Source organism: Chiloscyllium plagiosum, unplaced genomic scaffold (genome assembly GCF_037043375.1).
Source record: "Chiloscyllium plagiosum isolate Xiang-an unplaced genomic scaffold, Cpla_swu_hap1 HiC_scaffold_40, whole genome shotgun sequence".
Classification (NCBI taxonomy): Eukaryota; Metazoa; Chordata; class Chondrichthyes; order Orectolobiformes; family Hemiscylliidae; genus Chiloscyllium; species Chiloscyllium plagiosum.
The window spans coordinates 11,911,206-11,932,675 of record NW_028270178.1 but is presented as its reverse complement, the minus strand read 5'-3'; positions in this window follow the sequence as shown (position 1 = coordinate 11,932,675).

The following is a 21,470-nucleotide window of genomic DNA, read 5'->3' as shown; positions in this document are numbered from 1 at the left end:
TCAATCTTATCATTACTGTCATGTAGCTTGAGGTCAGCTAATTTATTCCCTCTTGTTGGTTTCCTCATTTGCTGCTCCAGAGCCAGTCTAGAAGCTGTGTTCTTTCGGACCTGACCTGCTCAGTCAGGAGTGCTGTTCACAGCAGTGCATTTCAAAAAGCAGTTAACAGTCAACAACAATTGATGTAGGTCTTGAGGCCAGATCAGGGTATGCCAGCAAGGGACGGCACGATGGCTCAGTGGTTAGCACTGCTGCCTCACAGTGCCAGGAAGCCGGGCTCGATTCCACCCTTGGGCCATTGTCTGTGTGGAGTTTGCACGTTCTCCCCGTGTCTGCGTGGGTTTCCTCCGGGTGCTCCGGTTTCCTCCCACAGTCCAAAGATGTGCAGCTTAGGTGAATTGGCCATGCTAAATTACCTGTAGAGTTCGGTTCATCATTTAGGGAAAATGGATCTCGGTGGGTTGCTCTTCAGAGGGTCGGTGCGGGCTAGTTGGGCCAAAGGACCTGTTTCCACACTGTAGGGAATCTAATCTAATCTAATCTAATCAAATCATTTACCACCATAACATGCACAGGTAGGTAGCACAATGACTCACGAGGCTGAGTACAATGTTTGCCTTTTTGTAAGGAGAATGACCATGAAGCTCGGATGACTCGCTTCAACCACATAAGGATTCATTTCACTTGATGTACTCTGCAATAGCTTTGCTCCTGGAGGAACAACATTATTACACTGGGAACAATTCATGGAAGATTTATTAGTTTGAATCCTGGGTCAAGTAGCTATGAAAAGCACTCCACAAGTGTTGTTGTGTCAATTGTCATGGCCAGAACACGTACAAAGCAGATGGAGGTTCAGGGAACATTGTGCTGAGCCCTTGACAGAACCCAACTTGCTGGAACTGGTCCTATTATATCTGTACATTAGGGATTTTTGGTTCAGCTTGCTGCAGAGTCTATTCCCTGGAGACAGTCACAATCTTTGAAAAAGGTGCAAAATGTGACAGTGTAGATCAAAGACGGTACAGATATCAGAAGGAAAAAGGTTTTAATCACCGAGCTCAGACTGAAAGAAGGGAATGCGACACAAAACAAGAAACAAGGAACAAAGAACGTTTGGCCCGGTCAGCCTGTGCCGATCCTCTGTCTAAACCTGTCGCCTATTTTCCAAGAGTCTGTTTCCCTTTGCTCTCTGTCCATTCATGTATCGTTCTAAATACATCTTAAATGACGCTATCGTGCCCACTTCTACCGTCTCCACTGGCAACACATCCCTGGAACACACCAACCTCTGCACAAAGAACTTTCCACGCATTATCTCCCCTAAACCTTTCCTCTCTGAGTTTGAATGCATGATCCCCGGTAATTGAGTTCCGCACTCTGGGGAAAAAAGCTTCTTGATGTCCACCCTGTCTATACATAGAGCATAGAACAGTACAGCACAGAACAGGCCCTTCAGCACACGATGTTTTGCCGACCATTGATCCTCATGTGAGTTAAACCTAATATACGAACCCTCAAATTTCTGTGATCAGACGCATGTCCAGCAGTCTCTTAAATATCCCCAATGACCTCTCTTCCACAACTGGTGCTGGCAATGCATTCCATGCTCTCACAACTCTCTGCAAAAAGAACCCGCCTCTGACATCCCCTCTCTACTTTCCGCCAAACAGGTTAAAACTATGACCCCTCGTGTTAACAATTTCTGCCCTGGGAAAAAGTTTCTGGTTATCAACTCTATCTATGCCTCTCATTATCTTGTACACCTCAATTTGGTCCCCTCTCTTCCTTCTTTTTTCCAATGATAAACTTCTGAGCTCAGTCAACCTCTCTTTGTAAGAAAAGCCCTTCTTTCCAGGCAGCATCCTGGTAAACCTCCCCTGAACCCTCTCCAAAGCATTCACATCTTTCCTTTAATAGGGCGACCAGAACTGGACACAATATTCCAAGTGCGGTCTAACCAAAGTTTTATGGAGCTGCAACAAGATCTTACGGCTCTTAAACGCAATCCCCCTGTTAATGAAAGCCAAAACACCATATGCTTTCTTAACAACCCTGTCAAATTGAATGGCAATTTTAAGGGATCTATGTGCCTGCACACGAAGATCCCTCTGTTCCTCCACACTGCCAAGAATCCTATCCTTAATCCTGTACTCAACTTTCAAGTTCGACCTTCCAAAATACATCACCTCGCATTTATCCAGGTTTAACTCCATCTGCCACCTCTCAGCCCATCTCTGCATCCTGTCAATGTCATGCTGCAGCTGACAACAGTCCTGTATACTGTCAACTACACCTCCAACCTTTGTGTCGTCTGCAAACCTGCTGACCCATCCTTCAATCTCCTCACCCAAGACATTAATAAAAATTACAAACAGTAGAGACCCAAGAACAGAGCCCTGTGGAACACCACTCACTACAGACTTCCAGGCAGAATACTTTCCTTCCACTACCACTCGCTGTCTTCTGTCAACCAGCCAATTCTGTATCCAGACTGCTACATTCCCTGTATCCCATTCCTCCTAACCTTCTGAATGAGCCTACCATGGAGAACCTTATCAAATGACGTTCTGAAGTCCTTATTCACAACATCCACTGCTCGACCCTCATCAACTTTTCTGGTAACATCCTCAAAGAACTCGATAAGGTTTGTGAGGCATTACCTGCTCCTCACAAAGCCGTGTTGACTTCCTTTAATCAAGCCATGCTCTTCCAGATCGTCATAAATTCTATCCCTCACAATCCTTTCTAACACCTTGCAGATGAAAGACGTGAGACTGACTGGTCTGTAATTGCTGGGGATTCCTCTATTTCCTTTCTTGAAGAGAGGAATTACATTTGCCTCCCTCCAGTCCTGAGGTATGACTCCGGTAGAGAGCGATGATGCAAAGATCTTCACAAGCGGCGAAGCAATCACATTTCTCGCTTCCCAAAGCAGCCGAGGACAAATCTGGTCTGACTCTGGCAACTTGTCAATCTTAATGTTTGTCAAACTTTTCAACACATCAACTTCCTCAATCTCAATCTGTTCCAGCATGCACACCTGCTCCTCAATGGTTTCATTCACTACCAGGTTCTTTACTTTAGTAAAGACAGATGCAAAAAAAACTCATTTAGGGCTTCCCCTACCTCCTCATACCTCTCATGACTTTGTAGGTACCCCCTTCAACCTCTGTCTTTCTAATGAAATGAATGAATCTACACAGTGTCTCTTCATAGATAGCACCCTCCATACCAGGCAACATCCTGGTGAACCGCCTCTGCACCCTCTCCAAAGGATCCACATCCTTTTGGTAATGTGGCGACCAGAACTGTACACAGTATTCCAAATGTGGTCAAACCAAAGTCTCATACAACTGTAATATGACCTGCTACCTCTTGTACTAAAATCCCTGTCCGATGAAGGACAGCATACTGTATGCCTTCTTGACCACTCTACTGACCTGATTTGCTACGTTCAGGGAAAAATGGACCTTGAACATCCAGATTTCTCTGTACATCAATCTTACACAGGACTTTTCCATTTACTGTAAAGTAGCTTTTGAATTAAATCTTCCAAAATACATCACCTCGCTTTTGCCCGGACACTCTGACAGATCCCTTCACAATCTGCTACTCCACCAACCTTAGTGACATCTGCAAACTTGCTAATCAGGGCACCTACACCTTCCTTCAAATCATTTATGTGTATCACAAACGACAGTGCTGCCATCACAGATCCTTGTGGTCTCCATTTTGAGAAACTCTCTTCCACTGCTACTGTCCGTCTCCTGTTGTCGAACAAGCTCTGGACCCCATGCAACATCACCTTTTCATCAGACTACCGTGGGGAACCTTATCTAACACCTTACCAAAGACCATGTATATGACATCTATAGCCCATCCCTCATGAATCAACTTCGTCACTCCTTCTAATAATTCTATTAGGTTGGTAAAGCATGACCTTCCCTGCACAAAGTCATCTTGCCTACCACTGATAAGCTCATTTTCTTCCAAATGGGAATAGATGCTATCCTTCAGTATCTTCTCCAGCAGGTTTCCTACCACTGACGTCATCCTCACCGGTCTATAATTACCTGGATTATCCCTGCTACACTTCTTAAACAAGGGGACAACATCAGTAAATCAGCTGCACTGTGGCTCAGTGGTTAGCACTGCAGCCCCACAGCATCAGGATCCCAGGTTCGATTCCAGCTTCAGGCGACTGTCTGTGTGGAGTTTGCACATTCTCCCCGTGTCTGCGTGGGTTTCCTCCGGGCGCTCCGGTTTCCTCCCACAGTTCAAAATGTGTAGGTCTGGTGAATTGGTCATGATAAATTGCCCACTGTGTTAGGTATATTCGTCAGAGGGAAATGGGTCTTGGTGGGTTGCGCTTCGGAGGGTCGGTGTGGACTGGTTGGGCTGAAGGGCCTGTTTCCACACTGTAAGGAATCTAATCCACTCCTGCGGGACCTCCCCTGTGTTTAAGTATGCTGCAAATTTTTCTGTTAAGTCCCCCAGCTATTTCCTGTCTCACTTCCCTTAGTAACCTGGGATAGATCCCATTGGGATCTTGGGACTTTAATACCTTTTAGAATACCTAACACCTCCCCACTCCTTTTGCTGACTTGACCTACAGTAATCAAATATCTGTCACTAACCTCAACATCCCTCATGTCCCTCGCCTCGGTGAACACCGTTACAAAGTACTCATTCAGAATCTTGCCCATTTTCTCTGAATCGACAAATAACTTTTCTCCTTTGTCCTTCAGTGGGCCAACTCTTTTTCTAGTTCCTCTTGCTCCATATATATGAATCAAAGGCTTTGGGCTTTTCATTTACCCGGTTTGCGAAAGATATCTCATGACCCCCTTTCTCTCTCTTAGTTCCACGTTTCAGTGTGGTCCTACATTCCTGACATTCTTCCGAAGCTTCGTCTGTCTTCATTCGCCTAGACCTTATGCATGCCTCACTTTTCCTCTTTGCTAGTCTCACAATGTCACCTGTCATCCATGGTCCCTAATCTTGCAATTTCTATTTCTCATTTTCACAGGAACATGTCTCTCCTGAACTCTAATCAACCTCTCTTTAAAAGCAATAACAGAAATTGCTGGAAAAGCTTCACAAGTCCGTCAGCATTTATGGAGAGAAATCAGGTTTAACGTTTGGAGTTGAGTGACCCTTCCTCAGTGGTTTCTTTGCACAGTTTATTTTCCCACCGATGCCGTCTGTCCAACTGAGCTTTCCCAGAAATGTCTGTTTTTGTGTCTGATTTACAGCACTTGCACTTCTTTCGATTTCTACAAGATACCAACTTCAGATACTGAGGTCAAAGAGGGAAAGTAAGTTGCTACTCATAGACTTTGTGTCTCCTTCAGAGGAACAGGTTTATCGATTACTGCGGAGAGGCCAGATAAATTGAATGTGCTCTCGTTCAGAAAGCGACCATTGTGCATTGGGGTCGAGTGGGATTTTTAAGGGCGGGTGGAGGAGGAGTGGGAGATCTGGTGATGATTGCCCCACAGTGGCTTACGGTGATTTGGAGATGCTGGTGTTGGAATGGGGTGTATAAAGTTAAAAATTACACAATACCAGGTTAGAGTCCAACAGGTTTAATTGGAAGCACACTAGCTTTCGGAGCGTCGTTCCTTCATCAGGTGGTTGTGGAGGACACAGTTGTAAGACACAGAATTTACAGCAAAAACTTACAGTGTGAAGTAACTGAAATTATACATTGAAAATACCTTGATTGTTTGTTGAGTCTTTCATCTGTCAGAAAACCATGAAAGCTTCATTTCTTTCATCTGTAAATCACAAAACTTTTTTTAAAGGTTACGTTCTCAGGTTAAATGTAACAATTGGTGTCAGACAGATATGTTGAAGGTGTTCGCCCCCTGTGTTCCCTGTCTGTGCCATAATGTTTAGATTGATTCTAATCTAAAATGTGAGTTAACAGAGTCTTACATGGATTCATTCATTTTTTGAGCAAAGTACAATGTAACTCTGCAAGTACAAATTCACCCCATAAACATATATATCTATGTGTGCTAGTGGGTTTGTGTGTGTCTGTGTCTGTCTGTGTGTCTGTCTGTCTGTCTGGGGTTGGGGATTGTGAGAATGAGAAAAAGTGCATATGTGTGTGTATGAGATTGTAGAGTGTCCAGCTGTGTGAGAGGGTGCATGTGTGTGTGTGTTGTAGGAGTGTGTGGGTGAGAGTGGGGGAGGGGTAAGGGATTGAATGTCAGTGAGAGAGAGTATATAGGTGTGTGTGAGTGTAAAGTAGTCTAAGTCTATGAGAGGATGCATGTGGGAGTGTATGTATCTGTAGGAGTGTGTGCGAGTGTTTGTTTGTGAGTGTTGGTGTACGAGTTGTGTGTGCGTGGGTGTGTGTGTAAAGTGCAAAGGTGGTCGCCTCTAGTGTGACATGAACCCAAGGTCCCGGTTGAGGCCCTCCCTAAGGGTATGGAAATTAACTCAGTCTCTGCTCAGCTACCATTCGCTGCTGCCTGACCCGAAGTCCGCCTTGGAGGATGGTCACCCTAAGGTCCGAGGTCGAATGTCCTGGACCGCTGCAATGTTCCCCATCTGGGAGGGAACACTCCTGTCTGTGGATTGTTGTGCGGTGCCCATTCATCCGTTGTCGTAGCCTTTGCTCACTTTACCCAATGTACCATGCCTCACGGCATCCTTGACTGCAACGTATAAGATGGACAATGTTGACTGAGTCACATGAGTACCTGCACGTACATGGTGGGAGGTGTCCCCACCTGTAATGGTGGTATCCATGTCCACACTCTGACATGTCTTGCAGCACCTACCGTGACAGGGTTGTATGGAGTTGTTCTGAAAGCCGGGCATCTTGCTCCGCACAATGATCTGCTTGAGGTTTGGCGATTGTTTAACGTGAGCAGTGGAGGTGTGGGGAAGGCCTTGGAAGGTCTCATCCTCATTGATAATGTGTTGCAGGTCGCGAAGTTTTTCAGCTCCTGGGAAATACTGTCGGTAGCAGCATGTGTCTGTCTCCTGAGGAGATCATTACGGTTCCTTGCTGTGGCACGTCGGAACTGGCGGTCGATGAGTTGAGCATCGTACCCTGTTCTTATGAGGGCTTCCCTGAGTACTTTCAGGTGCCTGTCACGTTCCTCCTCATGTGAGCAGATCAAGTGTACACGTTGGGCTTGCCCATAAGGGATGGCTGTTTTAATATGTTTTGGGTGGAAGCTGGAGAAGTGTAGCATTGTGAGGTTGTCTGTGTGTTTTTGGGTAGAGTGTGGTGCTGAGGTGTCCATCCTTGATGGAGATGCAAGTGTCCAAGAATGAGACAGACAGTCAAGAGTAGTCCATGGTGAGTTTGATGGTGGGTTGAAGCTTGATATCACTGTGTAGATTTATCAGTGACTCCGCGCCATGGGTCCAGAGGAAGAACATGTTGTCAGTGTACCTGGTGTATAATGTTGGTTGGAGATCCTGCATAGAGAAGAAGTCTTGTTCGAATGTGTGCATGAAGATGTTGGGATCTTGGGGTGCAAATCTGATCCCCATGGCTGTTCCATGTGTCTGGACGAAGAACTGGTTGTCAAAGTGAAGACGTTGTGATTGAGGATAAAGCGGATGAGTTGTATGACAGAGTTTGGAGATTGGCAGTTGTTGGTGTTGAGTACTGAGGCTGTTGCCACCATGCCGTCATTGTGGGGGATGCTGGTGTATCTGCTGAAACGAGGAATGTGGTGAGGATTGTTCGCAGTTCGACTGGTCTGTGGCTGCTGAGTTTCTGTAAGAAATCCGAAATGTTGCGACAGAAGCTGGGGATCCCCTGTACAATAGGTTTCAAGGCGCCTTCAACATGGCCGGAGAGATTCTCAGACAGGGTCCCATTACCTGATATGATGGGACGTCCTGCTGTGTTGGCTTAGTGTATCTTTGGAACATAGGACATAGAAAAGTACAGCACAGAACAGGCCCTTTGGCCTATAATGTTGTGCTGAGGTTTCATCCTAATGTAAAACATAGTAACTTAACCTACACATCCCTCAACTCACTGCTATCCATGTGCTTGTCTAGCAGTCCCTTACATGTCCCCAATGACTCTGCTTCTACCACCACAGCTGGCAACGCATTCCATGCATTCACAACTCTCTGCGTAAAGAACCTACCTCTGATGTTTCTTTTATACCTTCCTCCAAATAACTTCAAACTATGAATTGTCATAACAGTCAATCCTGCCCTGGGGAAAAGTCTCTGGCTATGGACTCTATCTATTCCATTCATTCTTTTGGAAAGAATTCTGAGGGAGAGGATTTATTGCAATTTGGCAAAGCATAGTGTGATTAAAGGCAGTCAGCATGGCTTTGTGAGGAGCAGGTCATGCCTCACAAATCTTACTGAGTTATTTGAGGAGTTATCAAGATAGGTCGATGATGGTCGAGCAGTGAATGTGGTGTTTCTGGACTTCAGTAAGGCATTTGTTATGGTTCTCCATGGTAGGGTCATTCACAAAGTCAGGAAGTATGGGATAAAGGGAGATTTGGCTATCTGGATTCAGAGTTGGCTGGTTGACAGAAGGCAGAGAGTGGTTGTAGATGGAATGTATTCTGCATGGAGGTCAGTGTTGAGTGGTGTCCCGCAGGGCTCTGTTCTTGGGCCCCTGTTATTTGTAGTTTTTATAAATGACTTGGATGAGGAGGTTGAGGGATGGGTTTGTAAATTTGCAGATGACTCAACGGTTGGTGGTGCATAAATCCTATCCATCAGAAATCTTTCCAAATCTTTTCTGACCACAGACGTGAGACTGACTGGTCTGTAATTGCCAAGGATTTCCCTATTACCCTTCTTGAAATGATGAAAAACATTCACCTCGTTCACCTCCTTGAATGGGAATAGAAGTCTCCTTCACGAGGAGTATGTGGGATGAGGGTGCGTAGGGAACTCTGAAGGACTGGATCCAAAGTCCTGATGAATGTGTATAGTTCACGGGTGTGTTCTTTGGTCGGATCAGCCGGTAGTTGCCTGTCGTGTTCCTGGTTGTTCAGCTGTCGGTACACTTCCTTGCAGTAATCTGTTCTATTCTGAATGACAATGACTCCTCCATTATCTGCTGGTTTGATGACAATGCTGTGATTGATTTTGAGAGCCTGGATGGCGTTGCGTTGTGAACAGGTGATGCTTTGCTCTACCTTGTGGGTCCGGCTGATGAATCTGACATTTATATATTTCCTGATGGTTTGAGCATACATGTCAAGGTAATTCATGATAAAATCAACTGCTAATTGATGGAAATATATTTCAATGGATGACAGTGTTAGGATCAGCGATGTCTTCAGACATCATGTGATGAAGCGTATTGAATCTGAAACATATTGAATAAACCATTCAATTTTGGGTGACAGACCAAAGGTGGGTAGACTGGTGGAGTGAGATCACCTGAGCTTCTCCTGGAGGGAGCCCAAACAGACAAGACTTGTTCAATAGTTCAGTGCTCTGTTGGAAAATGTTGAATGGAACATCCCGCGATAAAAAAAAAACACAACATCTGACTTCAATAAAACTTAATGGATTCTCTGATGTTAGAATTTTGTTAGTTGTATGGTCGTGTCAGTGAAGCCCATCTTGGAATTAGGATAAGATCAGTTGCAAACAGCTTCCAGCTCTGATAAGATACTAAATATGAACAGAGGTCTTCATCCTTAAGGGGATGGAATGGTGCTGATTCAATCTCAGCTGTCAAAAATTAGTCTCCAGGATTAGTGTCAGCTCTTGGGATCTGCATGCGTAAAAATTCAGAAAAAAAACAACTTGACAGATATGTCAACTCTGTGTCTCCAAGGAGATTCTGCAGCATATATAATTAAATCACCCAGTATATAACAGATCCTAATCTAATTTTGGGAGATAACTTGTCCTGGTTCAAGGAGAAGATGCACCGCCCCATTCAGACCATCAGGAAAATATTCTATCTGATCCTTGGTGTGATTGGCATTCCTGGTAAGTTCCTGCAAACACGTTATAACATAGGATGTTTCAATTTGTGTTGGATCGAGCTACTCCTGTTATCTGTGAGTGACAACATTACACAACTCACTGATAGCCTGGACGGGTTGCGTGTCATTTGGTTCAGTTGGCTCGAACATTGTTTTTTGACACAGGGTGATGCCAACAGATTGGGGTCTGCATGTGGAGGGGTTAATGTGGAGGACTGTCCTTCTCAATCACATCCCTCACCCTGAGGCATTACTCAGTGATCATCAGGATTAAACGCCACCAGTCAACTCCATCCCGATCGCTCAGCAGGACTCTGGTGACTTGACATAGTTGTCAAAGTTGAATGAAAAGCAATTCTAAATTGTGTCAGGATAATGTCAAATATATTGGTTTTGTGCATCTTTATTCTGTTGCCTCAACAGTCTCCTGCACAACTACATTGTGGTATCATGTTATTTCATTCTGTGCAGTTGTGTATATGACTGAAGTGTTCATCAGCATAATTTTTTCATCAATTCCTGAGGAAAAGCGTATGTTTGAAACATGGACACTCCTGTTCCTCGGATGTTGCCTGACAGGCCGTGCTTTTCCAGCACCACAATTTTAGACTCTGATCTGTAGTAGCTGCAGTCCTCACGTTCTCCTATATGATTAAATTGTAAAACGCCATTGGTGTTCCTTGTTTGGGGATACATTCCCAGGCAGAATGCAGTTTAACACTGAACCCTAACAACATTGTATTACAAAGTGCGACTTTGCCATTTAACGTGTTTTGGGTGGAGTTGGATGCATAAATTGGAAGCGTCAAAACCAGTTCCTTATGGTTCCTGTACGATCTATCAGAGTACATCTATCACCATCCCATTCTCACACAGAGTAAACATTTTCACAGATTAAGTCCTCAGATCATCTCTGATTTCTACCATATTTTGCTTTATTGTGAAGTTGGAAAACTTTGTTTTCTATCTGGAACGATTTGTTACCACATTACCATATAATATATTTAAAGTTATATTTATTGCCACATTACTATATAAACTAATTGTAATTATATTTATTACCACATTACCATATGATATAATTGTAATTATATCAGTTACCACATTACTATGAAATATAATTTGAAGGTAAATACAATGAGTGCAGATGCTGGAAACCAGCTTCCGGATCAGTGGTGCTGGAAGAGCACAGCAGTTCAGGCAGCATCCGAGGAGCAGTAAAATCGATGTTTCGGTCAAAAGCCCTTCATCAGCAATTCAGACAGAGAGTCTGAAGGGTGAAGAGATAAGTGAGAGAAGGGTGGGGTTGGGGAGAATATAGCATAGAGTACAATCGGTGAGTGGGGGAGGGGATGAAGGTGATAGGTCGGGGGGATGGGTGAAGTGGATAGGTGGAAAAGAAGATAGGCAGGTAGGACAAGTCATGGGGACAGTGCTGAGATGGAAGTTTGGAACTGGGGTGAGGTGAGTGAAGGGGAAATGAGGAAACTGGTGAAGTCCACATTGATGCCCTGGGGTTGAAGTGTTCTGAGGCGGTAGATGAGGCGTTCTTCCTCCAGGCGTCTGGTGGTGAGGGAGCGGCGGTGAAGGAGGCCCAGGGCCTCCATGTCCTCGGCAGAGTGGGAGGGGGAGTTGAAATGTTGGGCCACAGGTTGGTGTAGTTGGTTGGTGCGTGTGTCCCGGAGATGTTCCCTAAAGCGCTCTGCTAGGAGGCGTCCAGTCTCCCCAATGTAGAGGAGACCGCATCGGGAGCAATGGATACAATAAATGATATTAGTGGATGTGCAGGTAAGACTTTGATGGATGTGGAAGGTCCCTTTACGGCCTTGGATGGAGGTGAGGGAGGAGGTGTGGGTGCAGGTTTTGCAAATCCTGTGGTGGCAGGGGAAGGTGCCAGGATGAGAGGGTGGGTTGTAGACGGACCTGACCAGGTAATCACGTAGGGAACGGTCTTTGTGGAAGGCGGAAAGGGGTGGGGAGGGAAATATATTCCTGGTGGTGTGGTCTGTTTGGAGGTGGCGGAAATGTCGGCGGATTATTTGGTTTATGCGAAGGTTGGTAGGGTTGAAGGTGAGCACCAGGGGGTTTCTGTCCTTGTTATGGTTGGAGGGCTGGGGTCTGAGGGCGGAGATGCGGGATGTGGACGAGATGCGTTGGAGGGCATCATTAACCACGTGGGAAGGTAAATTACAGTCCTGCAGATACTGGAGAGTCAGCTGGAAAAAAAAACACAGCTGGTCAAGCAGCATCAGAGGCGAAGATTAGATAGCTGTACTTTGTTTTTTCTTTGGTGGTTTTGATGAGTCATCTGTTGATGACATCCAGAATTCAAGAGGTAGATTTATGAAGACAAGACTCTGGAAGTGGGTAACAATTTTAAAGAGCTCAATTGGATCACCACTCGGCATTTTCTTATTCATGGAATAAATCCACCACCCATTGAATTGTCCCAAAGGTGTAACCTCAAAGAAAGGGAGTTAGTCTTATCAATACACTTTCCACTTGCTGTTTTATTGTTTGATGTGAAAAGCAAAATTGAAATCAGCGGCCTAAGTCCTGATCTCAGCCTGTTAATACAATCATCGTTCCATCATTTCAGAAGAAATAATTCTGAGTTTCCTGGTTTCATTAAACTTGCTTTGCTATTTACGTGTAATTTTTTTAAAGATTCGATTACATTACAGTGTGGAAACGGGCCCTTCGGACGAACAAGTCCACACCGACCCACTGAAGCGCAACCCACCAATTCCCCTACATTTACCCCTTTCACCTAACATGACGGGCAATTTAGCATGGCCAGTTCACCTGAGCTGCACATCTTTGGATTGTGGGAGGAAACCGGAACACCCGAAGGAAACCCACGCAGACACGGGGAGAACGTGCAAACTCCACACAGTCAGTCGCCTGAGTCAGGAATTGAACCCGGGTCTCTGGCGCTGTGAGGCAGCAGTGCTAACCACTGTGCCAACGTGCCGCCCATTTCTGCGGCTATGGGGAATGCTCCGAGAAGGATAAGGGTCTATTATTTGAGAAAGTAATGTGAATTTGATAAAAGGTTCTCCTGTACAGAGGAAATCAGAGTTTAAGATGGAATCAATCCTTTTTTGTTCTGCTGGCAAATATTATACAGCACTTGTGCTTCCTGGGAGCAATTTATATCAACGTCCCTTTTATATAGAAAGTATTTAAAATCAAAATGCTGTGATGATGGAGCTTTAAAAGAAGCACTGAAGCTGCTGTAGAAATTGCTCAGGTCTGGTTGCGCCTGTGGAGAGAGAGAAGCAGAGATAAACCTTTACGCTCAGATATGGCTCTTCTGCAGAACTCTACACAAGTCGAATATGATCCAGTGAGCTGTGATGCCCACTAATATCACGGTTATCATTATTTAAATTCGGTCTTGTTTCCGACTCAAAAGTTCGAATTGTTAAAGTACAGCATTTGCCACCTAGATTCAGAAACGACCATTGTTTTATCAGCAATTTCCAACAAAATTCCTTTCTGTTTCTTCCAGTTAATTTATTCGCAATTGTGATCCTGTCCCGAGAAAAATGCGGAATCTCCACCTGTACAAGGCATTACATGGTTGCCATGGCAACTACAGATCTGTTGTTCGTTATTTTTGAGATCATACTCAGCAAAGTGGAAAATGATTATTTCCCGTCAACGTTCCTGAACATCACCTCTGTGTGTCGTGTACGTTATGCCCTACGTCGTGCAATCATCGACTGTTCTGTTTGGTTCAATGTCGCCTTCACCTTTGATAGATTTGTTGCTATTTGCTGTCAGAAGCTAAAATTGAAGTATTGTACCAAGAAAACTGTGGCTGTGGTTCTAGCGACATCAAGCATTCTGCTCTGTTTAAAAAACATTCCCATCTACTTTAGATTTAGACATAAAAAGATTATTGACCACATAGCATGGGGTTGTTCTAATTCGAAAGCATATACTGCCGACCCTGTATGGAGTGGATATACATTTTTTGAAAAGATTTTAACTCCAATATTCCCATTTGCTTTTATTCTGTTACTCAACACTCTAACAATCAGTCAAATTTTAGTGACCAATCGAGTCCGCAAGAGATTGATGTGCCCGAACAAGGGTGAGAATCACAGGGACCCAGAGATGGAGAGCAGGAGGAAGTCAATGATATTACTCTTCACCATATCCGCCAATTTCATATTTCTGTGGTTGTGCTACATTTTATATTATTTTGGTGCTGATAATGCCTTGGATAGTGACGGTGAATATACATTTAAACATGTCGCATATATGCTCCGCAATTTAAGTTGCTGCACTAATTCTTTGATTTATGGAGTGTCGCTGCCCAAGTTCAGAGAACACGTGGTGAATGCAATGAAATATCCACTGAAATTTATTGTTCAGTTTATTAAACGGAAAAGGAGGGGAAGTCAAAGATTTAATGTTCAGGTAATGTAGCTGATCTCTGGTGGATCTGACATAAAGGTCTTGAAGGACACAAAACATGTTTTCCAGTATGATCATTTAAATCTGATGGGTATGAAGTGAATTAGCACTAATTATGGAACACAAAAACTTGCAGCAGTTATCAGACAATGACGGGTATGTGAAAGAATAGTGCGTGATGAGCAATAGGAAACTTGTGGGAAACCGAGTGGAATAAAGCTGGAGCTATTGACCATATGAAAGTGTCGGTGTCTCTGAGCCACGTGAAGCAGGATCAGTCCCAACTGCTCCAGGGCCATATAAAAACATCACTGAGAAGGTTGATCGGAAACAAAACAGTGATATGGGTAGGGTGGCTCAGTGAAAAGAAAGATCAGTTTGCATCGGGCATGAGCTGATCTTTCAAAGGTGGGAAAGGTTTAGGTGGATGTCTCATTGCATGGTCAGTGATCGCTGAGGAATAGACAGTCAGTCTCTATTCATCCTCCATGGATTGGGATTTCCGCTAATTTCACCTGCTAAGAAATTAAATTACTTAGAACATAAGAATTAGGATCAGGAGAAGGCCATCTCGCCCCTCGAACCAGCTCCCCCAGTTCAGTAAGATCATGGCTGATCTTTTTGTTGCCTCAGCTCCACTTACCCGCCCCCTCACCATAACCCTTAATTCATTTATTGTTCAAACAATGATCTATCTTAACTTTAAAAACATTTACTGAAGAAGCCTCAACCACCTCAATGGGCAGGGAACTCCTCGGATTCACAACCCTGGGGGTGAAGAAGTTCTTTCTCAATTCAGCCCAAAATCTGCTCTCCCTAATTTTGAGGTATGCCCTCTTGTCCTCGTTTTTTTTCTACCAGTGGAAGCATCCTCTTTCGATTAGATTACCTACAGTGTGGAAGCAGGCCCTTCAGCCCATCAAGTCCACACTGACACTCCCAAGAGAAACCAACCCCCCTATATTTACCCCTGGCTATTCCACCTAACACTATGGACAATTAAGCATGGCCAATTCACCGAAGCTGCACATCTTTGGACTGTGGGAGGAAACCGGAGCACCCAGAGGAAACCCACGCAGACACGGGGAGAATGTGCAAACTCCACACAGACAGTCACCCCGAGGCGGGAATCGAACCGGGGTCTCTGGCGCTGTGAGGCAGCAGGTGCTCACCACTGAGACACTGTGCTGCTCCTTTACTCCTATCTTATCTATGCCCTGATAATTTTATATGTTGCAGTAATATTCACCCTCATTCTTCTAAATTCCAATGAATATAATCCCAGTTTACTCAGTCTCTCCACATAAGCCAACCCCCTCAACTCTGGAATGAACCTCCTCTGTAACCCCTCTCCTTTCTCAAGTAGGGAGACCAAAACTGCACACAGTACTCCAGGTGTGGCCACACCAGCACCATTTCCAGCTCCAACATAACCTCTGGCAACAAAGGACAACATTCCATTTTCCTTCTTAATTTCCTGTTGTATCTGCAGACCAATCTTCTGTGATTCATGTACAAGGACTCCCAGGTCTCTTTGTCAATTACTAGCATGTTATTCGTGTCCTCCACTGTAAATCCGATGCAAAATACTTGTGCAATGGCTTGGCTATTTCCTCATATCCCATTGCAAAATCCCTCTCCTCATCCTCTCAGAGACCAACATTTACTTTAGCCGCTCTTTTTTGATTCGTTCAGATAAATGCACATAACTCTCCTGTTACTAGCTTCGTTGTATAAATGTTATTAATTTTCGGTCATGGTTGTTTGCCTCCGTGTGTGTTCGGATTCCCTTTTCATTCCGGAACTCTCTATCTCTCTCTCTCTCTCACACACACACACACACACATGTTGGCTGACTGTCATTGTTAACATCTGGCAGATCCAGCTTAGAGGCTTACATCAGTTACCGGAAGGCGACGTCAAGATGGGGGATCTGGTGCTTCAGAATTGGGAACTTGAGATGGCAGGAGTGTTCCCATAGTTTGACGTTCCTCTGTGACTCCAGCCCTCTGTGTGCAAACAGTACCAGGGTGATCTGCTCCAAAGGCTCATTGCTCACATTTTGTAAAAACTTTTGAGTCGCCACAAAACACAGATATGGCCTCTCATTAATCCATCTGTGACAAGATGCAATTCCACTCGTTTCATTTTTAAAGGTAAAAACTGAAAGAACTTGAGGTGCTGCAAATCAGAATCAAAACCAAATGGTGCTGGAGAAATTTAGCAGGTCTGGCAGTCTCTGTGAAGAGGAATCAGAGTTAACATTCCGAAGAAAGGTCATTGGAACCAGAATATTAACTCCGATTTCTCTTCATAGATGCTGCCAGACCTGCTGAGCTTTTCAGCACTTTCTGGTTTTATTTCTGTATAAAAGTGCTGCCTGACCTGAGGGCCTTGATCTCCAGAGCACTGTCTCATAGTTCATGGCAGTGCCAAGTGCGTTCTTCATCTGGTATTGGATTGGATTCAAAAGGATCAGATTAGATAGTTTTGGGACTTGATTAGGTTATATTGTATTAGATGAGGTCGTATTAGATGGGATTTCCTGATGAAGAGCTTTTGCCTGAAACGTCGCTTCCCCTGCTCCTTGGATGGTGCCTGACCCGCTGTGCTATTCCAGCGCCCCACTCTCGACTCTAATCTGTCGTCCTCACTTTTGCTCAGATGGGATTGATTCAGATTGGTTTGGTGTGATTTTGGTTAGATCATTTTAGTTTGGTTTGAAATAGATTGGATTGAACTGAATGGGCTGAAATACAAGCATTGAGAAAGGGGAAAGAGGGATATGCATGTGGTATTATAAACACACACGACTAATATTAATAGATTCTGAGCTTTTTTAAGATAAAGCACTGGAAATGGCAAGGAAATTCCAGGACGTGGTAGATGAAAATGAACTGCGAAAGTTCCATTTGATTGACATGGCAAGTGCACTGGATGTAGCACTGAAAGGCAGAGCTAGAAAGACATGAATAATTTAGATTATTGAAACAATACTTTCATTCGGATGAAATATAAAGGAGGCCATGAAAAATGAACCATCACAACTAGGAGATATTCAGTCTCAGCTGAGCGTAGAACATAAAACAATACAGGCCCTTCGGCCCTTGATGTGCTTACCCTTTATCTACTCTAAGATCAAACTAATCTACATGCCCTTCAATTTACTATCATCCATGTGACTATCCAAGAGTTGCTTAAATGTCGCTAATGTATCTGACTCGCTGTGTCAATAAAATGCAATTTCCACAGTTCAGTTAAATCTACCACTTCCTGGAATTTATTTGTTATTTCCATCACTGTGTCGTAAACCAGGGCCAGTATCGATCAGTATTCTTCACGTGTGCTTATAACAGCACACCTGCAACTCCTTTCACATTTCCCAATTCTTGCATTTACACTAATCCAGTTCAATCCAATCTACTCCAAACAAACCTAAACCAATCCAATCTAAATCACATCAAACCAATCCACATCATCATAAGTATTACGACCTCATTTAATACAATATAACCTAATCAAGTCCCAAATCGATCTAATCTTATCTAATCCAATCCAATTCCAGATGAAGAGCGTACTTGACCCTGTCATGATCTATGGGACAGTGATCTGGAGATCAAGGCCGTCAGGTCGTGCAGCACTTTTAGACAGAAACAACACCAGAAGGTGCTGAAAAGCTCAGCAGGTCTGGCAGCGTCTGTGAAGAGAAATCAAAGTTAACATTCTGGTTCTGATGTTAACTTTGATTCCTCTTCACAGATGCTGCCAGACCTGCTGAACGCTTCCACCACGATTTGTCTTTGTTTCCGATTTACAGCACCTGCAGTTCTTTCAGTTTTCACCTTTAGAAAGGAAACGAGTGGAAATGCATGTTGTCACAGAGGGATCAATGAGAGGCCACATCTGTGTGTTGTAGGGTCTCATCTTTTTACAAAATGGGCACTCGCTACTCTCTGTGTAAAGAACAAACGTCTGACGTCTTCCCTAAAACTTCCTCCAATCACCTTGAAATCTTTTTCCTTTGTGATAGCCATTTCTGACCTGGGAAAAAAAGTCTCTGACTATTCATTCCATCAATGTATCTCATTATCTTGTACACAACTGTCAAGTCATCTCTCACCCTTCTTCACTCCAGTGAGATAAGTCCTAGCTCCCTCAACCTTTCTTCATAAGACATGCCTTCCAGTCCAGGCAGCATCCTGGTCAAATCTCCTCTGCACACTCTCAAAAGCTTCCACATCAAGGTATCATAAAATTATAAAATCCCAAAAGTGTGGAAACAGGCCTTCGGCCCATCAAGTACATACCGACTCTCTGAATAGTAACCCACTCAGGCTCATTCTCCAACCCTATTACTCAATATAAACCTCTGACTAATGCACTTAACCTATACATTCCTGAACACTAATTCACCTAACCTGCATATCTTTGCACTGTGGATGGATACCATAGCTTCAGGCTGAATATTTTCAATCTACCACCACCTTCTCTCTTCTATGGGCCAGCCAATTCTGTATCCAGAAAGCCAAATTTCCTGTATCCCATGCCAGCTTACTTTCTGAATGAGCCTACTATGGTGAACGTTGCCAAACGCTTTGCTGAAATCTATGTAAACCACATCCACTCTTCTAACTTCATCAATAATATTTGTGAGGCATGACCTGCCATTCACAAAGCCATGCCAGCTATCTCCAGTCAAACAATGTTTTTTCAAGTAATCATAAATCCTCTCTCTCTCAGAATTCTCTCCAACAATTCACTCAGCACAGATGTAAGACTGATGTTATGTAATTCCCAGGTTTATCTCTATTCTCTTTTTTGAAAAAGGGAATACCATTTGCCACCCCCCAATCATCTTGCACTGCTCCATTTGACAATGATGACACAAAGATCAGTGCAAAAGGCACAAGAATCTCTTCCCTCATTTCCTGCACTGACCTTGGTTATATCCCGTCTGGTCCAGGGGATTTATCTATCATTATGTTTATCAAGCTTTTCAGCACATCCTTCTTCTCCCCGGCCCAAGGGAAAAGACTTTGCCTATTTACCCTATCCATGCCCCTCATAATTTTGTAGACCACAGACTCCGATGCTCCAGGGGAAACAGCCCCAGCCTGTTCAGACTCTCCCTATAGCTCAAATCCTCCAAACTGGCACCATCCTTGTAAATCTTTTCTGAACCCTTTCAAGTTTCACAACATCTTTCCGATATGAAGGATACCAGAATTGCACATAATATTCCAACAGTGGGCTAACCAATGTTCTGAACAGCCGCAACATGATCTCCCAACACCTGTACTCAATATTTTGACCAATAAAAGAAAGCATACCAAATGTCTTCTTCACTATTCTATCTACCTGCGACTCCTCTTGCAAGGAGTTCTGAACCTGCACTCCAAGGTCTCTTTGTTTAGCAACACTCCCTAGGAACTTACCATTAAGTGTATGTGTCCTGCTAAGATTTGCTTTCCCAAAGTGCAGCACCTCACATTTTTCTTCATTAAACTCCATCTGCACTTCTCAGCCCATTGGCCCGTCTGATCAAGATCCTGTTGTAATCTGAGGTAACCCTCTTCGTTGTCCACTACACCTCCAATTTTGGTCTCATCTGCAAACTTGCTAAATGTACCTCTTATGCTCACATCCAAATCATTTATGTAAATGACAAAATGTAGAGGACCCAGCATCGATCCTTGTGGCACTCCACTGGTCACAGGCCTCCTGTCTGAAAAACAACCCTCCACTACCACCCTCTGTCTTCTACCTTTGAACCAGTTCTGTATCCAACTGGCTAGTTCTCCCTGTATTCCGTGGGATCTAACCTTGCTAATCAGCCTCCCATGGGGAACCTTGTTGAACGCCTCACTGAAGTCTATACAGATCACATCCACCTCTCTGCCTTTGATCAATCCTCGTTGTTACTTCTTCAAAAATCTCAATCAAGTTTGTGAGACATGATTTGCCACGCACAAAGCCATGTTGACTATCCCTAATCAGTCCTTGCCTTTCCAAATACATGTACATCCGGTCCCTCAGGATTCTCTCTAACAACTTGCCCACCACAATCGTCAGGCTTACTGGTCTATAGTTTCCGGCTTGTCCTTACCACCTTTCTTAAACAGTGGAACCACGTTAGCCAGTTTCCAGTCTTCCTGTGACTATCAATGATACAAATATCTTAACAAGACACCCAAAAAGCACTTCTATAGCCTCCCACAGAGGAAACCTTTAAGACCATCAATAATACCCTTAATGGCAGGAAATTCACTAAAGAGGAGGAAAACAACATCAAACTGCCATTCCTAATGTCACAGTAGAGCGAATAGCCAATGGGCAACTTCAAACCAGCGTCTACAGGAAAACAACACATATGGACTAAATATTTAACGAAAGAAGCAATCATCCCAACATCCACAAATGAAGCAGCATCAGCACATTATTTTAATGAGCCGACACACATTGCAGAACAGGAACAATGCAGAGCAGAGCAATCCACACAGCCACCACTCTCTGGGTGAAGAAGGTTCTCCTCATCTCTGTCCTAAATGGTCTACCCCTTATTGTTAAGCTGTGTCCTCTGGTTCGGCACTCACCCATCAGCAGAAACATGTTTCCTGCTGCCAGAGTGTCCAATCCTTTCATAATCTTATACGTCTCAATCAGATCCCCTCTTAGTCTTCTAAACTCAAGGGTATACAAGCCCAGTCGCTTCAGTCTTTCAGTGTAAGGTAATCCCACCATTCCAGGAATTGACCTCGTGAACCTACGCTGCACTCCCTCAATAGCCAGAATGTCCTCAAATTTGGAGACCAGAACTGCACGCCGTACTCCAGGTGTGGTCTCACCAGGGCCCTGAACAGCTGCAGAAGCACCTCTTTGCTTCTATACTCAATTCCTCTTGTTATGAAGGCCAGCATGCTATTAGCCTTCTTCACTACCTGCTGTACCTGCATGCTTGCCTTCTTTGACTGGTGTACAAGAAAACCCAGATCTCTCTGTACTGCCCCTTTACCTAAACTGATTCCATTTAGGTAGTAATCTGCCTTCCTGTTCTTGCCACCAAAGTGGATAACCATAAATTTATCC